Source organism: Strongylocentrotus purpuratus, unplaced genomic scaffold, assembly GCF_000002235.5.
Source record: "Strongylocentrotus purpuratus isolate Spur 01 unplaced genomic scaffold, Spur_5.0 spur5_scaffold_13, whole genome shotgun sequence".
NCBI classification, from domain to species: domain Eukaryota; kingdom Metazoa; phylum Echinodermata; class Echinoidea; order Camarodonta; family Strongylocentrotidae; genus Strongylocentrotus; species Strongylocentrotus purpuratus.
Genome location: NW_022145598.1, coordinates 30,366,512 through 30,392,917, shown reverse-complemented (window position 1 = coordinate 30,392,917; position 26,406 = coordinate 30,366,512). Strand labels below are relative to the sequence as shown.

The 26,406-nt window shown below is 36.0% G+C and overlaps 1 long non-coding RNA gene across 2 annotated transcripts; it reads left to right on the top strand.

The window, feature by feature from the left end:
* Window positions 1-1,184: 1,184 nt before the first annotated feature.
* LOC105446870 lies at window positions 1,185-26,156 on the top strand. 2 transcript variants are annotated; one of them, XR_004063788.1, is made up of 4 exons: window positions 1,185-1,356; window positions 9,878-9,934; window positions 16,597-16,709; window positions 20,736-26,156. It is a non-coding gene; the product is annotated as an uncharacterized LOC105446870 (long non-coding RNA). The 2 variants fall into 2 exon arrangements; XR_004063787.1 differs by having other exon boundaries at window positions 1,186-1,356; window positions 21,979-26,156.
* The last annotated feature ends 250 nt before the right edge of the window (window positions 26,157-26,406 follow it).

Here is a 26,406-nt window from a genome sequence, read left to right as displayed (position 1 = left end):
TGAGCCATGTGTCACAGCAGCTGCAGGTTGTAGATGATCCCCGAAGAGAAGATGACCCCCGAAGAGCACTGTCTTCATTAAGCATTCATGAATGTCATAATTGTTTTGTGTCTATTTCCCATCCTTCTTCTGATACATACATGTATACATACAGAGTGAGCGATGGCTCAGTGGTAGAGCAGTGGTCTTTTAACAGGGAGGGTTACAAACCGAATTGATGTGCATGCCCTTTAGTAAGTCCCTTAGAGAGGACTTATAAAGCTGTTGATCACCTGGTTGCTTACTTACAAGCATACATATGCTTTCTTGGCAGTCAGGTATTAAAACAAACAAACCAACCATCATGTGTATAACCCTTTGTATTTGCATGTACTGATGGGGATGTAATCATTTCTATATTTTTCAAAGTCATATACATGTACATGTCGTTCCAAACATGTAATTGGTTGTGGGTATAATAATAATAATAATAATGGGTTCTTGTATAGCGCTCATGTCAGTCAGATTTGACCCTCCTGGCGCTCCCGATTATTACCCTGGATTTAGCACGGCTGCCATATACGGCGCTCTAGCATTTCAAGGAATAAATTCCTACCAGGTACCCATTGAATAATTCCAGCATTCAGAAGTTGTTTGTCTTTTATGTCTTTCAACTATTTTCATCCTCTGGACCCTGCCACAAATGATCATCTTATTTTGCTGTTTTATGACTTCTGTGTTTGAATCATTTCATAATATTCATTGAGGATGCATTTCGTTCAATTCTGTTTGTTCTATTTGGAATATTGTTTCTAACTTCTTCTAAACATGTAATATCATGGTAAATAATAGCTGCATTGTCATTATGGAATGTGATTTTCGTGATTCTTGAGATTTACATCTTTAACATTAATAATTCATAACACCATAGTCATTTTTAAAAGTTCATCCATGGGATTATAATACAGTTATATCATCTTTATATTTACTTAATATACAAAGCCATTGTATCCTTAAAAATTGTTGTCTTCTCTACTTTTGTAATTCGGCATGTATTTGAGAAACTGTTTCATGAGGGTGATTGGTTGTTTCTAACAACATTTTGGCATCATTTTGATTCTTTCTAATACTCAATAACATTTTGTCGCACAACATTTCAAGAGCCTCAATCTCTAAGGGTATATTTGTTTCATTCATTCACCTTTCCCCATTGATGACGTGACTAACCAGTAGTCACAACTACCCCCGCCACGACGACAGCCCCCACGACAACACCATTGACAGAAGCAACGACGACGACGAGGAAAACGACCTCAGGCACGACCTCCAGCGTTGTCCACTCAGACATCGACCAACAAGTTGCAGAGTCCACCTCAGGTATGCAATTCTTGGATGAAAGTCAGCTCAGGATTTCATACCCATATTGCGCACTCTTAATGTTTTGATGTACTGTAGATCATGGTCATGCATGTTTGGAATCGTATGGGTTTTAATTGTTTCATTTTCTTTCAAATTCATGTTGTTACATCACTGATCAGTCTGTATACATTTAATTATGTTTTGTCATGTGTATGTTCATTATGCAACTTGTTTCCATGTGTGTTATAATTTTGTTAGTCAAAATTATTGTCATATTTTTAATTTTATGTTTTATATTGTTTGTTGAGAGTAAGAAATGTATTGAGCCTGTAAAAAAGGCGATGAGCTATTCCTTCTGGCGCTCAGCCGGTAATTGGGGTGGAGTTTGTTGGGGAAACAAGCATTCAAAACAATGTACATGTTATGTTTTAAACTTGTAAGGGACTCTGAAGTATTGATATATATTGATATTGTCCGGGGGGGGGGGGGGGGGATTACAAATAATTGAGGTAGAATATTCTAACACAAGGATTTAACATAATTTCTTTTTTTTATCTGGTCATGTGCATTGTATAATTTTCATGGTTGTTGGATAGAGCCTGAGTCTGGACACATGCACACCTCATTATCTTGAAATTAGGCATGGTAAAAAGGGGTATTATTTATTATTTTGATAACTTCCCACTTCCAAGGGATCCCTACATCTTGCATCTTACATCAGACATGTTTGAAATCTTCTCATATTCTCATTTGATATGGACAATATTATTTCATCACTAAATAATTTCAATTCTAATAAAAAGCCATACATTATTATTTCCTAAATGTTTCCATAAAGCGGTATGGAACTTTGAGTCATGAATGCATTGTGTGATGATCTTGTGTGATGACCTTGAAAAAAAATTTGTCCTGTCCAGAGTAAACTATCTTAGCCATACATGTAAGTTGAAAAGTGCGCTTGCGAGGATGACCTTGAAAAAAAAAGAATAACATTATTCAGCAGTACTTAGTATGCTGAAACACTCCTACATGATGTGTAGCACAGATGTTCAAGAGAGTAGAAAGTTTACAGTCATACATGTAGAATTTATTGTTGGGTAACTTCTGTAAGGTTTTGTTTGTAAAATGTTTCAATTTTATGTTTGCCTTGATTTGATAGTTACTATTGTTTGTGTATTGGTAGCCTACCATATAATTTGCCTATTTGTTAACACTAGTAAAAAATAAAATCATAATATATTGTGTTTTTTAAACTGCATGGTGTGTGGGCTTGTGATGTGTCAGCAAATGAGGAAAGTGATGTACTCTCCATTTTCTGTTATAATATGCATTTCATACAACTTTTCTTGTTGTGCAGCTTAGTAGTCATTGATGTCCACATTGTTGGCAAGATCACCCTTTTAAAGCCCCACTGTCCTACATGTAGCTACTTGCTCCCTCTATATAGAAAATTTCCCCAATCGGTGCCTATTGGTCCCCCATGATCCTCTTTTTCTTATGTTAGTTGAAAGCTGAGTTAATAGGCCCGTCTTCACTATCTCGAGATTGCCAAATATCCAGCTATTTGAACTATCCCGATCGCAAACTATCCAGCCAATTTGCGTCTTCATTAGAACGAAGTAGCAAATCAGCTGGATAGTTGGTCGGGATAATATCCCAAGATATCTCGGTCTAGTTTGCAAAATATCCCACTATTTCCGAACTAGCGGGATAGTTTGCGACCGTCTTCATTAGACCGAAGTACGGAGTCAAATATCCCGATCCCATCATGCACCGCTGAGCGGTATAGATCGCATGTGTGCGCGCTATTACAACTAGTTAACACGGAAAACCGGAAATCGGTGTGCATGATGGGATCGGGATAGCCTAATGAGATAGCCACCTGTCAGTGACCTCGCTGTGTGGTCTAATCCCTTCTGACCCAGTAGTGTTGATGGTATTTAGGCAGAAGTTTTTTATTTCAGTAATATTGTCTGTTGAGAGCCAAAAGGGCATTCAAAGTGTGTAAAAGTATACTTGGGTCCAATATCCTTTTGGCTCTAACAGTCTATAGCAGCTTGCGATCGGCACTGTATTTGTGCTAATACTTTTTAGCTTTGGTATGATTTGTGGCAGGTGTTAAGAAGTGCCTATTTCTTGGGTAGTCAGGGATTCCTTAGTTTCGTATTGTACATCCACAGATGATATTCCTGCACTTAATTTGCCCTATAGTTTACCTGGGCCCCATCTTGCAAAGAGTTACGATTGACCCAAATCAATCGTAAGTCCTCCAACCAATCGCAAGTTTGCAGTCTCCTATCTCTTATGTACATAGTTGTGATTGATATTATCAACTCTTTGTAAGACGGGGCCCAGATGTACCATGTTATCTGTTTTATGTACTTGTGGAGAAAGGACTTTTTTAACCCGCTGACTACTGATTTGTTGCTATCCCATAGGTTTAGTATTGGAACTACCTGGTTCCTGAAGCCAATGGGTTGATATGTGATATTGGGAATGAGCTCAGAGGTGTCTTTTGGCACTCAAATATATATTCTCAGCCATGTCCGCTGGAGACAACAATTATCTGAACCATTTATCTTTAAACTTTGTTTAAGTCAGCCTTTGCATTTTGAATATACCAAGACAAAGTTGATACAGAGATCACAAAATATGGAAGCGGATATAAAGAGGGAGAGAGAGGGTGTTAACAAAAAAAAAGAATAAATGTAAAAAGGAGAAAGAAAGGGGGACAATGAGAAATTAAGTATTTAAAAGCAATCTCATGTGAACCAGGAAAGTGCATGTGAGACAGGAGAGAGATTTGGTGATAAAAAATGATAGTGATCTGCAGGAGGAGAGAGGAGATATGCTGATTGGAAACCTTTCAAAATTGAGCTTGCCATTTATATCATTTTGCCTTTTCTGTTTGAAGCAGATATAAATCAACCACTGCATGCATGTTCAGGGTACTAAGTGTATGCTTTTAGCTAGAGTTCACTGTGCTACCATTTTTCTTTATTTTCATTTTGCCCAGATATCCTTTGTAGAAGTTGGTTTTGTGTTTTCCAACTGTGCATACATTCACTGCATTGTTCTAGCTAGAGTTCACTGTGCTACAGATTTTTTATTATTTACATTTTGCTCAGACATCCTCTGCAGAATTTGGTTTTGTGTTTTCCAGCCGTACATGAATTCGCTGCATTTGACATTTCATTTTATTTAGTGAACATTGTCTGTCTAGACCCAGAAGGATATTTAATCTGTGTTTCATGAGTTAACATTCTCCAACCCCTCAGCAGACAATATCATCTCTTTTCAGCCAGAAGGGAGTTCATAACTATATAAAATTATATGAGTTGATCGTCTGGTTGGTTCGGAGCCAGAAGGGCGTTATTTCATTATGCTTCAACTCGAGGCTAAATGCACTTCTGGCTCTGAACTACCTAGTCTGAACAGATGTAATATCCTTCTGGCTCCAAACAGGTAATATGTATCCTCTTGAACAAGGACTTGCCCCTATTATATTACTTTAATAAAGTTCTGCTTTCACTGTGGGGAGGATATATACACGTGTCTGCATTCACCCGATACTAAGTTCACATCTTAATGAGAAAGCAGTCCCATGCATTAAGATTGGTGTTAAGTAGAGGCTTTGATAATGCAGATGGAATTTCAGTCAGCTATGCTTGGGGGATTCCTCAAGGCAGCTGCTACTTGAGCCCGACCATGTGTCCTGATATTAAAGCTCTTATACTGCCATTAATTAAACATTCTTATCTTACAGTCATGAAGTAGATGCACATGCACAACAGGCAGTTAATAATAGGGGGTGGGTATCGATAGGACCGTTCTGGGATAGGCTGTGCTTTTTCAACGATGGTCCTCTAATGGAAGCTTTTTTTAATTTCTCGATATTACTCCTGTGATGTGTGTATGTATTGTACATGTATGCACAATATGCTTATAAACATGAAAACAGCATATCAAGTATTGCATGAGGAGGAGGGGGGGGGGGGGGGGGGGGGAGGGGAGGAGACTCAAACATGTGCTCAAGTCAAAACACTTACTTCATGTCAGTTTGCATCTTCTCGTTCTATACAATTACAAGTATACCTCTACATAGGATCTGATTTACAGCAAAATATTTTTTTTTTTTTTTTTTTTTTTTTTTTTTTTGGGGGGGGGGGGGGGTCTGTTTGTGTGTTTGTATGTTTTGGGAGGAGGGGATAAATAAGGTTCCAAGAGATGAACAAAAGGGGGGAGAAAGGTAAGGGGGAGGGGAGAGAGCAAAAGAGAGAGAGAGAGGGAGAGAGAGAGAGATAGGGAGAGAGAGAGAGAGAGAAAGAAAGAGAGAGAGGGAGAGAGAGAGTAGTCGAAAGTGGCAGATAATTGAAAATGACTGAAAGATATTGATGTACGTAGCATTAAACAAAGTTCACTGCAGTTTATTTATTCACTGATATCGTGAATGCTGTAAGATGGTTCATGAAAGTTCACGTATAAGCCAACACAAATACAGCAGCTGCTTTTCTCGTCATCATGTGCTATGTTATTAAAGGTGTGCATCCATTCATTAATAATGAATACCTCCTATCAATACTTAACAAGGGTATGAAAATTCCATGAGGTGTCCAATTTGGCTAGCTCAATATTGGATGTCCTCAAATATTAATCCTTTCTCAATGTACAACGCAGTTAATAGGTCATTGTAAGTGCACTTAAATTATTAACCTTAATTAGTCAGGGAAAAGTTGTGTTACCTGTGATCAGAGTCTGGTTTAATGTCTTTGCCGACAGTACACCTTACGATAAAGATGCATGAACATTATTTACAACGCAGTTAATAGGTCATTGTATTAAAGTGCACTTTAATCATTAACCTTAATTAGTCAGGGAAGAGTTGTGTTGCAGGTGATCAGAGACTGGTTTAATGCCTTTGCCAACACCTAACAGTTCAACTTGTGATAAAGGTGCATGAACATTATTGATTTATTATATTTTCTCTGGGAATGACAGCCTAATAAACAATTTATGGATGGGTTTTGTCAAGAGGGTTGGAGTTCATAATCCATTCATGACTCTGTCAATGGACGAAAACTTTGATTTGCACGATGTAGACATTTTAAAGTGTACTGATCCTTTCACCTAGAAATGTTTAGCTAAATGTATGTTAGAGGTTCCATGTTGCTACACTACATGAATATTCAATATTTAAGCTTCAAATGTTACTTTCATAGAGAGATATTGCAAGTTTGAATCCTCTTTCAATTAAAGTCGTGATTAGACTTCTTTACGCACCTGTACTGGTTTGCATAAAAAAAGGCCTGTAAGGAACCCAAGTCTGAAATAGGTTCTGTGTGCAGGGTTTTATATTATTTTTTCTTTTCTTCATACTCATTATCCGTTAGCACAAAAGATGTCAGATATATTTTTGAGGTTGATCCTCTACGTTCTGGCTATACACAAATTATTTTATGATGTGATTGGTACACTTTAAAACATGCTGGGGGTGTTTCACAAAGTTGAACGTATCTCTATGAAGTTGAACTTATCTCTATGAAGTTGAACTTATCTCTATAAAGTTGAACTTATCTCTATAAAGTTGAACTTATCTCTATAAAGTTGAACTTAACAATTATGGAAAGCCATTAGCATCTTTGTAAATTTAAAAGGCATTAAATGTTGATTCGAAGCATTCATATTATCAATTATCAAGGATATTTCATGTTCTTGATGTGGAATTTACGAAAAGTCTAAAATACTTGCATTTTGGCATTTGAATATATGTTATTTTATGGCTACAAATGGCTCTCAATAAGTCCAACTTAGAGTTAAGTTTGACTTAGGATCTTTGTGAAACACCCCCCTGGTAACCTTTTCCCTCTAAGACACTGGGCGAGGAAGACTGGCTACGCATTATAGATTCCATCAATAAGTAGTACACTGCATGAAGGAGGAAATTGAATCAATTAGCAAACTGCTGGAGAAGGGCAGGGGTGTAGACAGATGCTGAAGGACGGCCGAGACACGTCCACTTTCCTTAAGAAGACATTTAAAGCTATGTCAGAATTAAAATTAAAGGGAATTCATGAGGTTACTTTGCCACAGTGACATTAATGCATCCTCCTTTTTTATTATTTTTCCATAAGTTTTGTTATAGAAAATAATAATGCACCATTCCCCCCCCCCCCCCCCCCCCGAACAAAAAAACAAAAAATAATTCAATAAATAAAATAACATACAAAATAAGATATCTTTTCTTCATGTCCCTCTTCCTTTTTTTTTCTCTCTCTCTCTCTCTCTCTCTTTTATTTCCTTTCCTTGAGCACCCTTCCCTGAGCAGACTTCATGGGATTATTCACCCACCGATATATCAAGTTCTGCACAGTAAAAGTGAGGAGGCTCATTTTTAAATAAAAGCTCTCTTTTGTATCTTTCCACTTTTGTTTTACCCCCTCTCCAACTCCTTTGCTCCCCTCTCTATCTCTCCATCCCTATACCTTCCTTTGTCTCAACCCTTCCCTCCACCTTCTCCTCTCCCCATTCCTTCTTCCTGCCTCTCTGTCCCCCCCCCCCTCTCTCTCTCTCTCTCTCTCTCTCTCTGTTTCTCTCTGTTTCTCTCTCTCTCTCTCTCTCTCTCTCTCTCTCTCTCTATCTCTCTCTTCCATCCTTTCTTGGTAGACATTGTGTAATTTTTCAAAGTTTTCAAAAGCTCTTAGGAAAAGCTTTCATTTTCCACCATCATATTTCATTTCTGAAGCTCCCAAGAGACTAATCTACAGGGACATATGTTTCTCACTTATCCTGTCGAGAGCCAGTAGGTTGCTAACCCATATACTTTTCAGTAGAGTAACCCCCTTCTGGCTCTAAACAGACAATTTATTCATAAACATGTACATTTAACTAGTGAACACTATTTGAGATTTACATTAATTTAGTAAAATATGGCTATTGCAGAGCGCAGAGGATATCCACGCAAGAGCAGCACTCTCCTTGTTGGTAAATGAGGCGTTCCTAATATGCGAAAGAGGTTCTTCAGCACAAGCCATCACACCCCGCTTTTATGTCCGCCGCTTTGCGTGCTTGTCTTAAATCAGCTATATGAAAATCACATTCCATATCCCCTGTGAAAATAAGACATGCATGAGCACTTCCCCTCATTATATATTCAGCTGTGTGCTTTGAGTCATTGCTTTGATATCATTATTAATCTTCTCTTCTTGATATTATGTCACTTGAGTATATAGGGTGGTAAACAAGTTGCACTATAGATGAAAGGATTTGTTTGTTTTTACATAATGTCTCTTTTTTTGTTTATATTCTATAGCTGTCTACTGCTGATATGAACTTCTTATATCATGTTGTTCTCTCTCTCTCTTTCTCTCTCTCTCTCACTCTTTCTCTCTTGTTCTCTCTCCCCATCTCTCTCTTTCTTTCTTTCTTTCTCTCTCATTCTCTATCTCTCTCTCTTTCTCTCTTTCTCTCTTGTTCTCTCACTCTTTCTCTCACTCTTTCTCTCACTCTTTCTCTCGCTCTTTCTCTCTTGTTCTCTCTCTCTCTATCTCTTTCTTTCTTTCTCTCTCTCTCATTCTCTATCTCTCTCTCTCTCTCTCTCCCTCTCTCTCTCTCTCTCTCTTTCTCTCTCTCCCTCTTTCTCACTCTGTTTCTCTCACACTCTTTCTCTCCCTCTAACTATCTTGTAATAAAAAGAAGATTGCATATTAAATATCATCTTGAGTTCTTGTGCTGATGGAAAATGACATTTTACAGATTCTCTCCGAACTGATATGGAATGTTCAAAACTATATGATATATAATATCCGCCAGACATTTTTTTTTTTTATAAATGTTGTTTTTGTAGCTAAATGATGAGCAAATTAAATGATGAGCAAAAATCAATTAAATGGGGTACCAGGTACTTGACTGTGATTTTCCAGCTATTTTACGTTGGTTTGTGTGAGTGTTATATTCTGCTGCCGTCAAATACAAGCTAAACTCCATGTTGAGCGATACAGAATTACTGTAAGCCGCTTTCCCTTCATGAGGCGGACATACATGTATATGATATGCCTATTGTATGCATAATGTGCATTTAGAATAAAAATCAAGCTACTACTAGTGGGTAACTTGAGCAAAGTGAACCTCTTCACAAAATCCGATCTTACAGGAGAATATACAGCCTGCAGGCAGTGAATAAACAAGATTTGGACTCTGAGGGGGTAGTGATACCCCCCCCCCCCCTCCCCACCCCATCCACCACCCCTCACCCCTCCCTCCCCACCCATATCATGAGTTTGATTCTTTCCAGGCAATGCATACACATACACTCAGTTTTTATTGATTGAGATTTGACAACATTTTGATTTTTAAAGTGATGTTCTGAATATAATCTTTACTAGAAAACATTCTCAATCTTACTCTCTCCTTGAATATCTGCAACTCAAGGAAGGTGATAGATATTCAACTTGTGTGTGGGATGTCAATAGAGTGTTGCTATCCAAATGCAAACAGAAGCAAAGTGTGTTTACCATTATTTTTTTGTTTTTTTGTTTTGCAGTAACGACAACACCAGGAAGGGAACCTTCAATAAACACAGTTAAACCAACAAAATCAGGTAAATATGATTTCCTTTTTTTCCCTTCTCTTCATACATGTCAAACTTTGAATTCAAACAGTAGCTTTTATATAAAATGTCAGGTGAGAGTCAAGAATCGCTTTAGCTCATATCATTTTGCATCAAATATTCCAAACATTGCTTTTTTAGGATGAGACTTTGGATGACTTTTCTTTTGTCTTTTATTTCCTTCTTAATAACTCAGAACTCATCAGATAGTCCAATAAATCTGTTTAACCTCTAAAAATATCTGCTCTCTGATTTCTTCGGATGAATGCAGGGAATTTTTTCTCAAGAAATCAACCTTAGATATCAATTTCGGTATACTTCTGAATCATATGTGGTAGTACACAATAATATATTACATAATCTGCATTTACAATGTATATAATCCATAAGAAGATGTAATATATTGAAATTGCCCTTTGTTGAGTTCTTGAAAGTCTTAACAATCTTGTTGATGGGTGAGTACTTGTAAAATACAGATAAAACATGTTTTAATCTATCACATATTAAATGTGTGCCCATTGATTATTATTATTATTTGCATGTGCCTGGATGCCTCTATCAAAATACTTGTACCAGCTCTTCTGCTTTCAAAATGCAGATCGCTCTGGCACAATGAATGTGATCCACAAATATTGAATTACATGTTTACAAATGCAATAGCAGTAGTGTTACCTGATAGACACTTACATGCTCAGAGCTTCAACGAGGTTTGCATGCAATACACATCAATACCAGCATCACTTTTGAGGCCTGTCTTCATCAGACCGAAGTTGCGAAATATCCCGCTATTTTAACTAGCTCGATCTCAAATTAGCCAGCTAATTTGCGTTTTCATCAGCCCGCAGTTGCAATTAGCAGGCTATAGTTTGTGATGAGCGTATCAGTCTGGTGAAGACCCAATTCAGAGCTTCTGTAAAAATATCCCGAGTCTGAAAATTGCAGGTTATTTTGCAACTCCGGTCTGATGAAATAAGGCCTCATGGTGCCAGATTTTTTTAGGGGTTTTACACGGTTTTAGACATCCTGTCTCAGAGTTTGAGGGGAATTTTTATTGAAAAGTACCTAAGGCCGCTTAGTGAAATAAAATGGCACAAAAAGTAGGATCGGAACGAAAAAGACGTTATAATTTGTGATGTTTGTGAATGAATTGTCATTTTACACATCCAAATGAAGATTAGGTAACATTAAGCTCAGTACACCCCTATACAAATTTCAGTACGCTTACACGCGAGCTCTTCAGCGTGCTCGCCAACGAGTTCGTTGACGAGCAAGCAGACGAACTCGCCAGCGAGCTCGTTTCGTTCCAAATATGCAAATTAGCTACGAACTCGTTGGCGTGCTCGTTGGCGAGCTCGTTGGCGTGCTCGAAATATACACGCTCGTCACTGGCCGATAAGCTCGTTGGCGAGCTCGTCTGCGAGTTCGTCGGCGAGTTCGTCAATGAGTTCGTCAACGAGCTCGTCGGCGAGTTCGTCAACGAGCTCGTCGGCGAGTTCGTCGACAATTTCGTGGAAAAAATGGCTGCACGCTTTATAATGGCGTGCTTAACAGCAGGTTGGCATTGAGAACAAATTTGTGTCTACATATAGAGGTGAACTTGATGATCCTGTTGAGCTATTGGCAAGCATATATATATATATATATATTAATCTAACTTATCAACCTTTCAATATCCTGGTAACATCTGCAGGCTGGCCATGCAGGGACAATTCAGTTGGCTAGCTGGTGAAGAATACAGTGATACTCTAAGGGCAATTTAAAAGCTCATTACTTCTGGGATATCAATCAATTAAATTACTAATATATCAAAGAACAGAAAGAAAAGATATAACATAACATGTAACTTAAAACAAGTAGCTCTTTATTAGAGTCAATACAAACACTGTTTAATGCATGTTACCTGTATGCAGGGTTCACAACTTCACACAACAATATAAATGAATAAATGATTTCCAAATTATATAATTACACTGTATAATAAAATTAAATATGTGAGTAATTAAACTGTATAATACTCTGCCTTTGAAGAAATTTATTATCCATTTTGGTAATAATTCCATCATTCTAATCGCTCATAATATTACAAAGATCCAAACTAATAAAGCGGTATTCATACAATAACTATGTAGCATCCCCCCTTTTTGTCAGTGTATTCACCAACCCAGGGTACCAAGTAATGATACATGTACACTATAGGATCTCTAGAACAATCCCTTCTTTATATCCGCTAGCAAACTAGTTTTCAGTATTCAGACCAAATGCATTCTTGTGCTCTCATGTTGCCTAAAAGGTAGGGTTTGTCATTCAAGATACAGAAATGTTTACATGAATATAACCTTATCACATAGATATCTAATGTTACTTTATTGAAGTGAATATACTATGTGCTAGATAGATAAACAAAATTCCCAATATATGAAAAGATATCTCACTAGAAAGAGAATGAATACATTATCTCATTAATCATTACTCTACACTTCTCTTTCATAAATGTATAAGAGAGGTAGGCCTAACTGTTGGCCTAGTCTTATTATAAATACACAATAGAACATTTAGTTAAAAGGTGTGAGAAATTAGTTTTTCTCTTACCTAAAACAAAGGAGCTGCAATACCATTCAAAACCCATGTCTGCTCTCCACAACAGCAAGATAGAAAAAGACTTGACCAAATGGGCCTAAATCAATTCATTCTTATCAGGAATGCTACCAGTGGTAATTCCACAAGAGAGAGTACACAAGAAAGTGAGAGAGGGGAGAAGAGAGGAATAGGGATTTGTGTCTAAGCAGGGGGGATCCTATGTACATAAGGAGAGAGCAAGATAGAAACAGGGAGTTGACCTCGAATCAAGCACTGGGTGTGTGGTCTTATGTAATACCTGATAGTGACATTTCAGGGTGTTAAATATATGATACAGTCAGAATAAATGGCACCCCCCCCCTTCCCAATCTGGTATGCTGCAAATAAATGTTTCAAAGTTTCAAAAGAATTTAATTAAATTTACAAGAAATTTGACAGGTTACTTCAGCATGAAAAAGCTATTGTTTCAATTTCAACATACATTTTCTGAACTTTCAATGTAATTGCATATGTGTATTTTTATGATACTGGAGAGATTTCACCATGGATATTTCAGATCCAAGTATAAAAATAAAAGAGTATATTCTATGGTGATAATTTTGTCCATGTCTTAATGCAGATATGTAGTGGAGATAACTTAAATAACGTTGTGTTTCAAAACCCTGGGTTTAAATTTTTATGTAAGGTGAAACCCATTTTTTGCCCTTTTTAGGACGTACACCAAAACGTGACATGAAAAAACCTAGTTCCTGGTAATGAGTATTCTCTAAATTTGTATGACTATCTGATGTTCAATTATTGTCTGGTAGTAAGTGCTGAATCTATTTATGCTCATGTCATTAATAACCTTAGGTTGCGTGGCAAAGTTTTTTCATAATCACCATATTTCACATCTTGTAACAGTTGTTATGCATGGTGTCCACCATGCAACACGCGTTCCATTTGGTGCTTCTGCATGATGAATGCACATTATATGAACAACTTTGACCATTCCTAGTTTATTTCTTGGAAGAACTCCATGGATCAAATCAATTAAAAAAAGATGAAGCTTAAAATGTTATAGTTAAAAAAACAGCACATGTTTGAAATTCTAAAAATTCTTTGGTGTCCACCCATAACATGCGTTACCGTATATGAAAAATACAAAATACAATTTTGTTAAGAAAACTTCATTTATAATCGTTCTAATCTTTCACAAGAAAGGCTTTCTACATTGTGTATATAAAATTCATTGAATTGTTCAATTTTGAATCAAATAGATATTTTTAAAAAAATTATGAAACTTTGGTGTCCACCCTAGAGGGCTGGGTTTACCAGTTTAACCCTGAGTTCGCCACAAGCTCCCGAGTTTACCCCCGAGTTTAACACGAGCTCCCCAGTTTAACCCGAGCTCGCCACGAACTCCCCCTTTTACCCACGAGCTCGCCACGAGCTCCCCCTTTTACCCACGAGCTCGCCACGAGCTCCCCAGTTTACCCCCGAGCTCCCCAGTTTACGCCCGAGCTCGCCAAGAGCTCCCGATTTTACCAACGAGCTTGTCACGAACTCCCCCTTTTACCCACGAGCTCGCCACGAGCTCCCCCTTTTACCCACGAGCTCGCCACGAGCTCCCCCTTTTACCCACGAACTCGCCACGAGCTCCCCCTTTTACCAACGTGCTCGCCACGAGCTCGCCACGAGCTGCCCATTTTCCCCGCGAGTTCGCCACGAGCTCGTGACGAACTCGTTCACGAGCTCGTGAAGATTTTGTAAGATCGTTACTAGCGTCCTGGAAGCGTGTTACGAGCTTAAAGCCCAAAAAACGATCTTATTAAGCTTACCACGAACATAATACGAGTTCGCGACGAACTTAAATTTGTATAGGGGCATGTATGCATTTCCCAGCTCCACATTCTAACCATATGGTGTAATCACTGTGTGTAGTAAAATTATGGTTTTCAATGATAATGCATTTTGCGTTCCAGATGAATCTGTTTGTGCCCCTTCACGTCCTTTTATATCTGTGGTCATATATTTATTCTTTGGAAAAGGATATTTGAGAGAGAGGTAGAGAAAAAAAAAAAATTTCCTCATAAATATAGTTGTGGTCCATTATACCTCTGAGATGCTTATATTTAAAGTAACATACAAAACAGACATTTATCAATTTTGTATCGTATATTTAAGAATAAGAACCTGGGTTGCTTGCTGTGTTTATTTTCAAATCTGTCATATCTTTATCCAGCTATTTTCATTTAATTTTCATCCATAGTGTTTATGATAGATTGTGTTTGACAAGGCTGTTTTGATGACCTGAATAGTGTTCCTATCTGTGTATATCTCTCTAATTCCATTTAGAGCTCAACCTTTCTTTCTCTTTCTCTCTCTCTCTCTCTCTCTCTCTGTCTCTCTCTGTCTCTCTCTGTCACTGTCTCTGTCTCTGTCCTTCTCTTTCATGCTTTTACCTTGACTCTCAAATTTGTCTATGTCTTGACCCTTTTCCTGTTGGTCTAATTGACCCTCATCCTCTCTCTCTCTCTCATCTTGTCTCTTCTGTCATCCACTCATTTTCTGTCTCTGTCTCTGTCTCTCTGTCTGTCTGTCTCCCTCTCTCTCTCACACACACACAACACACATTCACACAATCTATCTCTCCCCCTCTCTCTCTCTTTCTCTCACACACACAACACCCACATTCTCTCTCTCTCTCTCTCTCTCTCCCTCTTTCTCTTTCTGTCGCTCACTGTCTCTCTGTCTCTCTCTCTCTCAGTCTCTCTCTCTCTATCTCTATCTCTCTCTACCTCTGTCTCTCTGTCTCTCTGCCTCTCTCCCTCTGTCTGCCTCCCTCCCCAATGCCTCTTTCTTCCACATCTCTATTCTCATTCTATTTTTTGTCTTCTCTCTACTCTCCTCTCCCCTCCCCTCTATTTCATGCCCACTATGTTTCTATTGCTGAGTGATTTACTGTGAATTCTCTAAGACATGTACAAGGGCATCAAACAAGTTACAGAAACCGGGAACTGGACTTGAAGTCATGGCCTAGATTATCAGCCTTTTCCTTCCTCTTTCATCTATGATTTTTTTAATTGTATTCTCCTGTTTTTGTTTTGATCAATCCCCAAACATATCTCTCAGTGTTTGCACGGCCTTGTCTAGCATTTTTTCTTCTGTCAAAGCATTATAATACAGCTCATAACTTTTCTTTCTCTGTCTATGACTTCCCTTGGACCTTGTGGCAGATTAGCCCTGTGCTAAACAAGTTATCCAATAAAGTCTACTACTACTATCTATCTTTTTCTGACCTTCTCAAACTCTCCACTTTTATCCTGTTTTTATTTAAAGGTAAAGACCAGTAATGGTCATGCGATTGCATTGTGAAAGAAACGTTGTGGAATCGATCAGAAAAGGTTGATCATCTAGCATCTAGCATCTGCAAGGTTCTGGAATCATCAAAATGATAAGAAATTTGGCCCATTCTTCGTAAAGTTACAAGCACTATACACAGAAAGATGTATATGGGACTACCCTATCTCTCTCACCAGACCATGAGAGAAATAAGTTTACCAAATATATGAATTAGTAGGCGGTTTCCCGGCAAATTTTTTATCATCATGTATTAGTCAAAACATATTCTTTCACATGATTGGTAATGAGAGCTTCCATTTCATTTTTTGAAATTGGGGCGTTGCCAATACTGGTCTTTACCTTTAACTATCCCTTCTCTGTATGGCAACCTCTTTTTGCCATCCTTTATCATCAACAGTGCTTTATCATACAGAAGTTTAGAACTGTATTTCTCCTTAGGTTCTACACTGAGATGTATTGCAGCTCTCATGTGTACATTTTGAATGTCATTCTCAAGTGGAACCAACATGTATGATTGCATTCTCACACTAAACCATCAATTGTATACTACATTTTGAATGCATACTCATGTTTTGTCTACATTCTTATTTTCAAATTTGTCATTTCAAGCCAGACTATTTAGATGTGCATTATTTTTATCTGGCAGTCAAATTTGTGATTACATTCATGCATTCAACCTTTTGAATACATTCACATGTTAATGCGATCACATCTTTTTTTTCTCTTTGTAGATCCGAAAATGCAGACAAGCAACAACACAACATTGTATATCATTGTAGGGTCTTGCACTGGAGTGGTTTTACTCGCTATCGTGGTTCTTGTATGTTACTGCTGCTGCTGCAAGGTAAGAGCGAAACAGTAACAACAATCTTCTTCCTTTGTGAACCAGGGGGGGGGGGGTGTTTCATAAAGATGTTTGTAAAGTTATGCATGACTTTTTGAATGACTTGTATATGAAGTGCCAAATAGGATGCCCAAACATTTTTCTGATATTTCCAATAACCTCAATTAAATTATAGTAAAAAATATACTCTGAGTTGAAAATGTTTGTTATGATAAGAATGTTAATCTACATCTGCACAGTTCAACTTTAGTTGATGCAATTAATAATGATTGAGCATCCCATTTTGCTTTTCACATACAAGTCGTTCGTAAAGTAGTGCGTAACTTTACGAACAGCTTTATGAAACACCCCCCATGGGCCATATGAGTTTTTCACTCAGTTTTCAGCTTAAGCAAATTACTTAGCCAACTTTTGTATTAATTTTAAGGTTTTTTAGCCTAAATTTAAGACAGCTCCATAGCAGACTTAATGTAATTAAGCCAATTATTGTTGAGGCTTTGATTGGTAGGCATGTAGTTTTCATTTCATTTTATCATAAGCTGGACACAAATTGTATAAGCATGCATTAAATATAAAGCCTTTATTGCCCATAACTTTGATAGCCAAATTGATTGTAAGGTTTGAATATGAACTGATGTATTCAGAATTCTTTGACTAAATAGGCTCTGGTAAAAAAAAACGAAAAACTAGCCACTGGATGATACTCTAGACATTTAAACAAGACTAACACTAGAATGACAACAAACAGAGTAAAACAATTTTTTTTTAAATGGCAAAAAATTGGTCGCTTGTTGAGTTGATTTTGAGTCAGTTATGTCGTGTGATTAGAATATAAACTGTCCCTCTAGTGCTTAATTGCTTATCATATCCCTAGCCAGAGATGGAGGTCCTATGAATCGTAAAGGAATGCATGCAAAATTCCTTCAAATTGTCAAATTCTTCCTGTCTCACCAAATTAGATGGCCATGCTTAAATATTAACTTATTACAAATTTGTTGTGTTATTATGTATGCATGATTGAATGTTAACTGTTGCACAGTATAAATGCCCCTAAATAATTAAAAAGCATGTGCATGCATGACGTGCCTAGCCTAAAGTATGACAGCACTTTATAGCATTGCATACACCAATCCAATGAGCAGTAATGATCTGTTTCATAATGCAAAATGATTCATACAACAAGATTTTTTGCAAATTTGGGAAAGTTTCTTGCCACAAAAACAGTCATATAAAAAAGTGTCTGGTTTTTGCAGTAAACAGATGTTGTAATTGTCTGATTCCCTCTTTGTAGCTTGTTTGGACATTTTCTTTTAGTATACCACTCAATTTAACCCCTTGGTTTTTGTCCCAGTTCTTGAATATACTGAATGTGTAATTGATTGTTACTATCACACTTACTTCCCCTCCCCTTTTTATAGCAAATTGCTTTATCAAAATATGGTTTGGTGTGATGTTTTAGAGGGAACCAAAAATTCACTATATTGAAAAAAGCAAGCATATGGGCAATTTGGTTCTGACCAGAATCCCCCTAACCAAAAATATGAACATATGCCTTATCAATCTCCTCGGCCTCCCTCTTTTGATTTAAACCCTGTATTCCCCCCTCTCAAATAAGGGTTGCGTTAGAAACTCAGGTTACCATTCTTGAAGTTCCAATATTTTGAAGGTGGTGCATGTGCATGATAAGCTTCTTGCATTTGTATTTTGTCAGTGCTAATATAATCCATTTGCCATCTGAGCAGAAATCATTGGGACTATAAGTCTAGATCTTCGGGATAGCATTCTTTTATTAACTTGTATCCTATAATAATAAATGCGTGGGGCTTAGCTTCTTGCTTTTGTACTTTGTTATTGCTAATGCTAATGTAATCCATTTACCACCTGAATAGATGCCTTTGCTAAGGTCAAGTTGGGTCAAAATGCAGTCAAAGGTCAACTACCACAATATAACGTTTTCTCCATTCTTGACAAAAAGAATGGAGGAAACCGTTGTTCAACTACTAGTATTCAAATTGTATTGGATGTTGTATCCATCCATAAAAAGAAAACTTCCTAGCAATACAAGTTCTGTGAGTTAAGGTAAGCGATTTCCATCCTTAGGGAATAGATTTGGTTGTGCTGTCAAAATGTCAGTTGAAATCCTACCCTTCCGATGAAAATCTTTGGCAGAATCGGAATGTGGCCTATTTCTTAGTCCGTTCCTTAGTGAGTTGTCTCAGTGCAATCAGTATCGATGTCATCTGTCTTGTAAAGGCAGGGTATTCTTCTGACACTACTTTTTGTATACTGCCATCTGCTGCTCACAATGACACAATGTGTCAACAGTCATGTCCCACAATGCCACACCAAAAATAAATAGCTTTATGTATGCCCTTACCGAAAGATGGCACAATTATAAATCCATTTAAGTGGTGGCGAATAGCGATGTTGGTAAAATGTCCTGCCTTTAATGACTTTTGGAACCACAGTCTTGCCCAGAAAGTTGGAGTGACTTTGTCCTACCTCTTTTCATGAATTGGTTGTGACAATATGGTTTATTCTTGAAAGATTAAGTGTATATCTTCTCAGAACTTCAAGAAATTTTGAAGCGAGTACTACATGTTTCTTACAAATGCTTGTGATGATTTTGAATCAATCAAAAGTGTACTACTACATGGAAGTATACAGTAGGCTAAGCTTACGGTTGCACCACGTGAGAAAGGGGGAGGATTGGGGAGTCCTGAAAAGGACTGTCTGTAATCTTAATACTTAAACACATGAACGGGAAATAGAGAAGTTCAAGTCAGTACCGGTAGTCATTGGGTTACAGACAACAAAATATTCGCTTGCTAGCTTCAAGTACCAGAAATCACATGTCACATGCCTGCAAAGATTGACTCAAAAAGTAAAGAATAGCAAAATATCCACAGTTATGAAAAAGTGTTTGATGATTGACTGAATAACCTCAAAGGAAATGCTGCCCTCAACCTCTAAATGTCAGTCATGTAGTGGATTGACATACTCTTCAATTTATTTTCCCAAGATTATATTTTGTTAGCGTCCCCTAGGCTAGGAGAACTCAAAAGAGCCATTGAATGCCAAAACTGACTCCATTGCTTTGTATTTGTCATAAGAGGGCAGTAGACTACATTTACTCTCTGACTACCTGATTTGTTTGTCCTGCTTTTTGGTACACTCAATATAAAGTACATTTGCTTGAGTATTGAACAAAATTAATTGATTTGCATATTATAATGTGATGAGATTGTAGGAAAATATTTTTCATTGTAGACAGAGCTTAAACTGCATGGATATCAGGCAACTTTTTGAGCACTGCATGAAGTTTCTCACAATTTCAAAACTTTAACGAGTGCTGCAATTTTTTTTTTAAAACACAAACACATCAGCCTTGTTTTGCTTGAAACAGGGAAATAACTCCCTGTTTAGTAATTGCAATGTGAAGTTGCGTAGAAACACTACAGTGGTTGGCAGTGTGCACCCCTCCTCCATCTCTTTCCGTAACTTGCCCCCCCCCCCCCCTTCCAAAAAAAAAAAAAAATGAAGAAATTTTTTTTTTATACTTGTAAATAAATGAATAACAAATATTGATAATAATAAGCATAATAATGATAACAATGATAATAAGGAATTAATAAATTAAAATTGCAAATAGGAATTTAAAAGAATTTAAAAAATGAATAAATAGATGAAGAAGAATAATAAATAATAAATAAAAAAAATAAACCAAACAAACAAATATTTAAACAAATAAATGAATAAATAAATGAATAAAATAGATAACTTTTAAAAAAAGATAAATAAATAAATAGAATTCATGCTGATATTGAAGTTCCAGTATTCTTGAGCTCCTTTCTGGGTTTGTTTGCATGTAGATTGAGAGATAGAATGTCCATGCATGGCCTGTTTCTGGCATCTTCAGAAAAAAAATGATTATGACTACAAAATTAAAAACTACAAATTTCTTTCTCCTTCCGATTCCTCCTTACAAAATCCCCCCTCCCTCCCTCTTGTAAAAAAAAAATGCAGTCGAAAAATACATTTTAAATCAGCAAGGAGCACAAGGGATCCATTGTCTTCCTCTCTACATGGTATTCAGTGTCTTCAAATTGGCAATGCTGCACTCTTCACTTGCTTTAATAGTCTCCTAGCTTCAATTGTTCGCACATGGTTACACAGTCCACAGTAACGCTGTAATGTTCATATATGATCATGTGACCGCATGCCTGTATATTATGTCAGTACAGCTGTAAACGCTATTATTGCAGAGTTTTATTAGTTATGAAAACATTCAAAATATATTGTGATTATAGGCTGTTAAGCTTCAGGGCAAGTGCCATTGCAGAAATTAGGACACAAATATATGAACCGTCTCTGGTCTGGTGGCAGAATGGCAAAAGTAATACATTCCTATGTAAACCTTTGTATCCATTAAAAGTTACCACAGTAAATGTAACTAAAAATGTAAGAATAGCAAAATGAAGACATTTCTCATCATTATTTCATGATCTTAACAGAATTGTACTAATTTGAGAAAACTGAAAGAGTGAGCTCTCCATACATCTGTCAACTCAGCTAAGCCAGGCTTAATTTCATCCAATTCTTTTGTACACTTAATTTTTATTTCAATTGTTCAATTAATGAAGAATTTGTTTGTTTGTACAGTCAATATGATTTGATTCTTATGTGACACTGATAATATGCAATGTATGAAATGCACATTATAATTGTTTCTTTTTTTTTGTTCAAAATTATGTATTTTGCTTCATTTATTTTAGATTATTTTGTTATCACTTGTCTATTAATTTTTGATAGAAGCCTATCAGGGAGATTTCTAACAAAAACATGAAAATATAAGGGGGAAAGCAGATGGGGTCTAAGAGAAACTTGCCCTGTTAAAACATATTCTCTCTCTATGAGTTTAATTAGGGTATTTTATAATATTAATGGACACACAAGTCATGATCACTTCGATTTAACCATGATAGTCCAAATCCCTGAGTTTGATTTGCCTCTCTTGTTTTCCTTTGTGATAATTTAGACTGGTCATGTCCATATGTGTGGAAAAAAGGCAATAAGGCATGATTCCAACTGTAAAAAAAGCTTGTCCTTTTTAAAACTTGTTGATTTTCTTTCTTTTTGGTATAAATATAATCACTGAATTGGCATTGGATATGTTATTGCATTCACAGAAAGAAAAGAAATTGTTATTATTTCATTTCATTACTTTATATGCTTGTATTTCTTTTACGTTTCTTTTCATTTATCGCAGAGTAAATCACCAAATGGATACTCCAAGCCAAATCCTAACACACCAGTATAATCTACTCTGTTCCTTCCTACATTTTTTTTTTTTTACTGAGAAGGTATTTGCGTGCAGTCTTGTCAAAGCATCTCATAAGTGTTTTTTTGAAGAAAAAAAGGACTTTGTTCTGGAAAAATGACATGCAGGGTACATACATGTGTAGGCCATTTTCGTAATGTAACCAAGTTTAATGCAAAAATCATTGTAAAGTGCATAGAACATATTTTGTTTATTCACCTGTTTACGAATGATTGCATTGGACAGGTCAGAATGCAGATTGCATATATTACGTGTTGCTAGGTAGGGCAAGTCATAATGTTTGTCTTACCTAGCAACAACTAATGTATACAATATGCTTTCTATTAAAAAAACATTTGTAACTGGTAAATGAAAGGATATGTAATGAGGCACTTGACAAAGAAGTATCCATTATATTTGATTACATTCCAAAAAACAACTTATAATTCCAACCCATTGCTGTGAAGATAAATGGTGTGCAAGTCCTCGTCTTTTGTATGGAAAATTGTGGTTTTTGTACCGTGTTGGCTTTTTCACGTTTTTTGAAGAAAATGGAAAATTGAAGAAGAAGTTACTCTGGAAAATACCAAACCATGAAAAGTGTATACCGCCCTCTTTAGCTTCATAATATGTAGTCAGTGAAAGATGTATACCGCCCTCTTTAGCGTCATGATATGTTGTCAGTGCCAATGAGTAGGAGACTTGAACAACCCGGTTCAATTTGACCACAATACGGCGATTACTGCTTTGTTGAGCGAGTACATTACAATAGAATATGATGTGACCAACTGAAACCAAGTTTGCCAAACTCTGTGAACATATTGCTCTGAATGAAGTTAACATAATCAGTATCAAATTACTAACGGTTTAAGCACGGCTCCTACGTCTTTATTTTCTCTCTTTTACCCCACTCAATATGGCCAAAAAAAATAGTACCATAAGCAGTTTTGTACAATTATGTAAATCCTTTCGTAACTTCTTGTTTCCATAAAAAGTAGGATATTTAAATTGTGCAAAAGTCAATTATTCAGTATTAGCAATCCTTATCTCGAATGTTGGTGGTGTTTTTCACCTTTAATACCTTTTTTTATGAGAGGATTCACTTGATAACAACATAATGGGAAGAGCGTTGAATGTAGTAATGGAATGAAATATTGACATAAATATCTTTGCATGATGATACTGTATAATGTTGCATAAGGTGTTTAGATATTCTTGGAGTTTAGAAAGATATAAGAATAATGACATATTTAACCCCGTAGTCTGCAGACCAATACATTTTATAGGTACATGCTGGTTTACATAATTTGTTTTTAAAAGGGCTTTTTGTATACGATATGATCATGTACATACAGGTGATCTTTTGTATGAGATATCGTTCAGTCAAGAAAGCTAATTGAATATGTAAGATAAATAAAGTGTAAACAGCACAAACATTTGCTTAGCAATACAAAAAAGTATGCTTTCCCCACCACATGACTATATGTTAAAGTCATATGGCCAAATGAAAAATAGGTGCAGAGTTACAGACCTCAAAAATAATTATATAACTGCAATTAAATGCAGTTACTAAAAAGTTATCCATGTTTTTTTTTGTATTTGTACATAGTTATATGAAAACATGGCAAGCTGAAAACAAGCTATTGCTGTTTGTTATGCACAATGAAAAGTTATCTTTACAAGTGTATATATTGCTTTAATAGGTACATGAACATGTATTAATGTATATAAATCTGTTCAAAGCTGATATTGTATGCACATTCTAATTGGTTAATGACATTGTTTTCTTGTTATTTGTACAGTGAATCTATCATTTTCTTCGATAACTACTTTGCTATGGTGTGTTTCTATGATTACTACGGCTACTATTTTGTTTAGCATTCCTATTACCTAGATTTTTAAGAGAACTTTTGTTTATATGTTTATTTATGTTAAAGATAGTACTATTGAAATGCGCAGAGCATAGTTGTGTAAATGTCTTGACATTTTTCACATTAAAAAGTAGTACCGTAAGTCTGATTTTAGAGAATTTTATAATTTCAGATACTTAATCACACCAGTTACTTTGATACCATACATGGAAAACAAATGGATACTTCATGTTTATATATATGAGACTATTATGAGCCATTAAGAAATGAATGGTATCGATTCAAATCGTACAGTTGATTTATAATGGTAGAATAGTATTCCAATCTTAATTGGGGGAAGAAAATCACTGTTGAAGTAGGAAATAGTAAAGTACGGTACCTGTAGGTTGAATAACATGCATTTTTATCGGTATGACCATTTTTAGTCCGTATTGGTTTCTTGGAGCTAGTCAGAACACACTAGATTATCATGTTTTAAAATAATATATGCATGTAATTGACAACTTTAAGAACTTTTTGGTATATACTCTTTGTACATTGGTAGTCACGAGACGTTTTTATACAAATACATTTTGACATATTGAAGTATATAATGTTTATTTAGATCTAAACTATTTAGAAATGCATTGACAAGTTGACAAAATAGAATTTGTGCTTCATGTTTTTTCAATTGTTTTTAAAAGAAGTAATCCTTACTCGGCAGGTTTAGGAATAAGAAATAAAGATGAAACTTTACCTGTTCATTTTTGTTTTAAAACCATGTGACTGTATTTGCCATATATTCTTTAAGAGGCCATTCGTTTTTGTTGTTGGTTCTGTAGATTATGGTTTCTGGAAAATGAGAAAATAAACAAGTCACATTTCTCAGAAAAATATTTAAAACTGCAATTCAAATTGAACTTGGAAAGTGGAAGGTATCTAATGATTTAGTTATCAAACTTGCCAAATTTATACTTTATTTACTTCTGATATGTGTTGTAAATGTTCCTCCTAATCATAAGTATCTAAAGCTAAGGACTAATTAATCTAATGTGTTAATATTGCAAGAGGTCTACATAATTTGAATATGGACGAAGTGTAGTGATGTTCAATAAATTTAAGTGGTATGACAATTATCATCTGAATTCTTTTATGGGGTTTTTAGTTTTCATTTTGCCATCACGCTAATCAGTCCTGTAGTATATTACGTTTCGAATTTGTACTATGTGATATTGCGTTCGTTTATCGAAGTACATCAAACGAATATATTTTTTCTAACATTGTTTCGTTTAAACTTTTGCGTTTCTACATCGTTATTTAGTTTACAAGGTTAATTTAAACGGCTGATTTGTTCATTTAACTTGCAGATACATTCATTACCTAAAAAGGCAGAATTTTGAAAGTTCGATTCAATATTTTTGTCAGGGTTTTGATAAGGATACACAAAAACAGTCTCTCTATTTCAAAACCACTATTATATTTCTTTTCTTTTTGCTAGAAAGAACATTGTATTCTAAGAAAACATTCTATTGTAGTTGCAATACAAGCTAGAGGGTAAAAGCAGGGTAGTCTACTGACATTACTCTACGTTTACATATACTGCCACCTGCTGCTCACAAGGACACGATGTGTCGACAGCCATGTCCAACAATGCATCACCAATGGATGACGCGCTAGAAACAGGCAATCGCTCTATGTACGCCTTCACCGAAAGATGGCGCAATTGGAAATAGATTACTGCAGTGTAGTGGTAGCGATGTCGGTTAAAATACTCTGCCTTTAAAAGAAAATATACAACTTCACCGATGCATGACCATTTGATTAGTAGTGTAACCTTCCTTTCCTAAAATCTTGAAAAACTTGTGTTAGGTTGTATGTGTTAATGAGTTACTGCTCTTGAAGTATTTTGAAGATATTTTTAAAAATATTATTGTTTAACAAAGTTTGTTACTTTAGACTTGTTTTTAAGTTCTAGGATGTTGAAGTTTGTATAGTTACATTGTATGTATGAATGACGGATACGTATACAATTCTACGTGAAATATACTAATTTAAAATCGTTTTTTCATTTTTTTAAAACAAAGATCATGTGACGAATTTGATCTTTAATGCAAACTATCATTCAAGGCTGATTATACTCGTGGAATTGTCGCATGATTGTATTGTTTGTATGTCATTTGACTTTTATATCTATGATTATTAAGATTGGTGCTGTAAATCATGGAAATTAAGCGTGCTTGATTAAACTATTGTATATTGTGCTACTGTTCATGAAAATTCACGAGTTCTTTTGTTTATTCTTCTCACAAATATTGATGATTATCCTGTATCAGCATGAGAATAAGAGGTAACGAATTGTAAATAAAATGTTACTTGCTGTTTAGAAATATATACAGGAGAGGGAGAGAGAGGTAAAGAGAGAGAGAGGGGAGGGTGAAATAAAGAAAGGGGGAGTCAGGAAGAGATATTCTGCAGAGCAATACTAGAGAGAGAGAGAGAGAGAGAGAGAGAGAGAGAGAGGGATAGA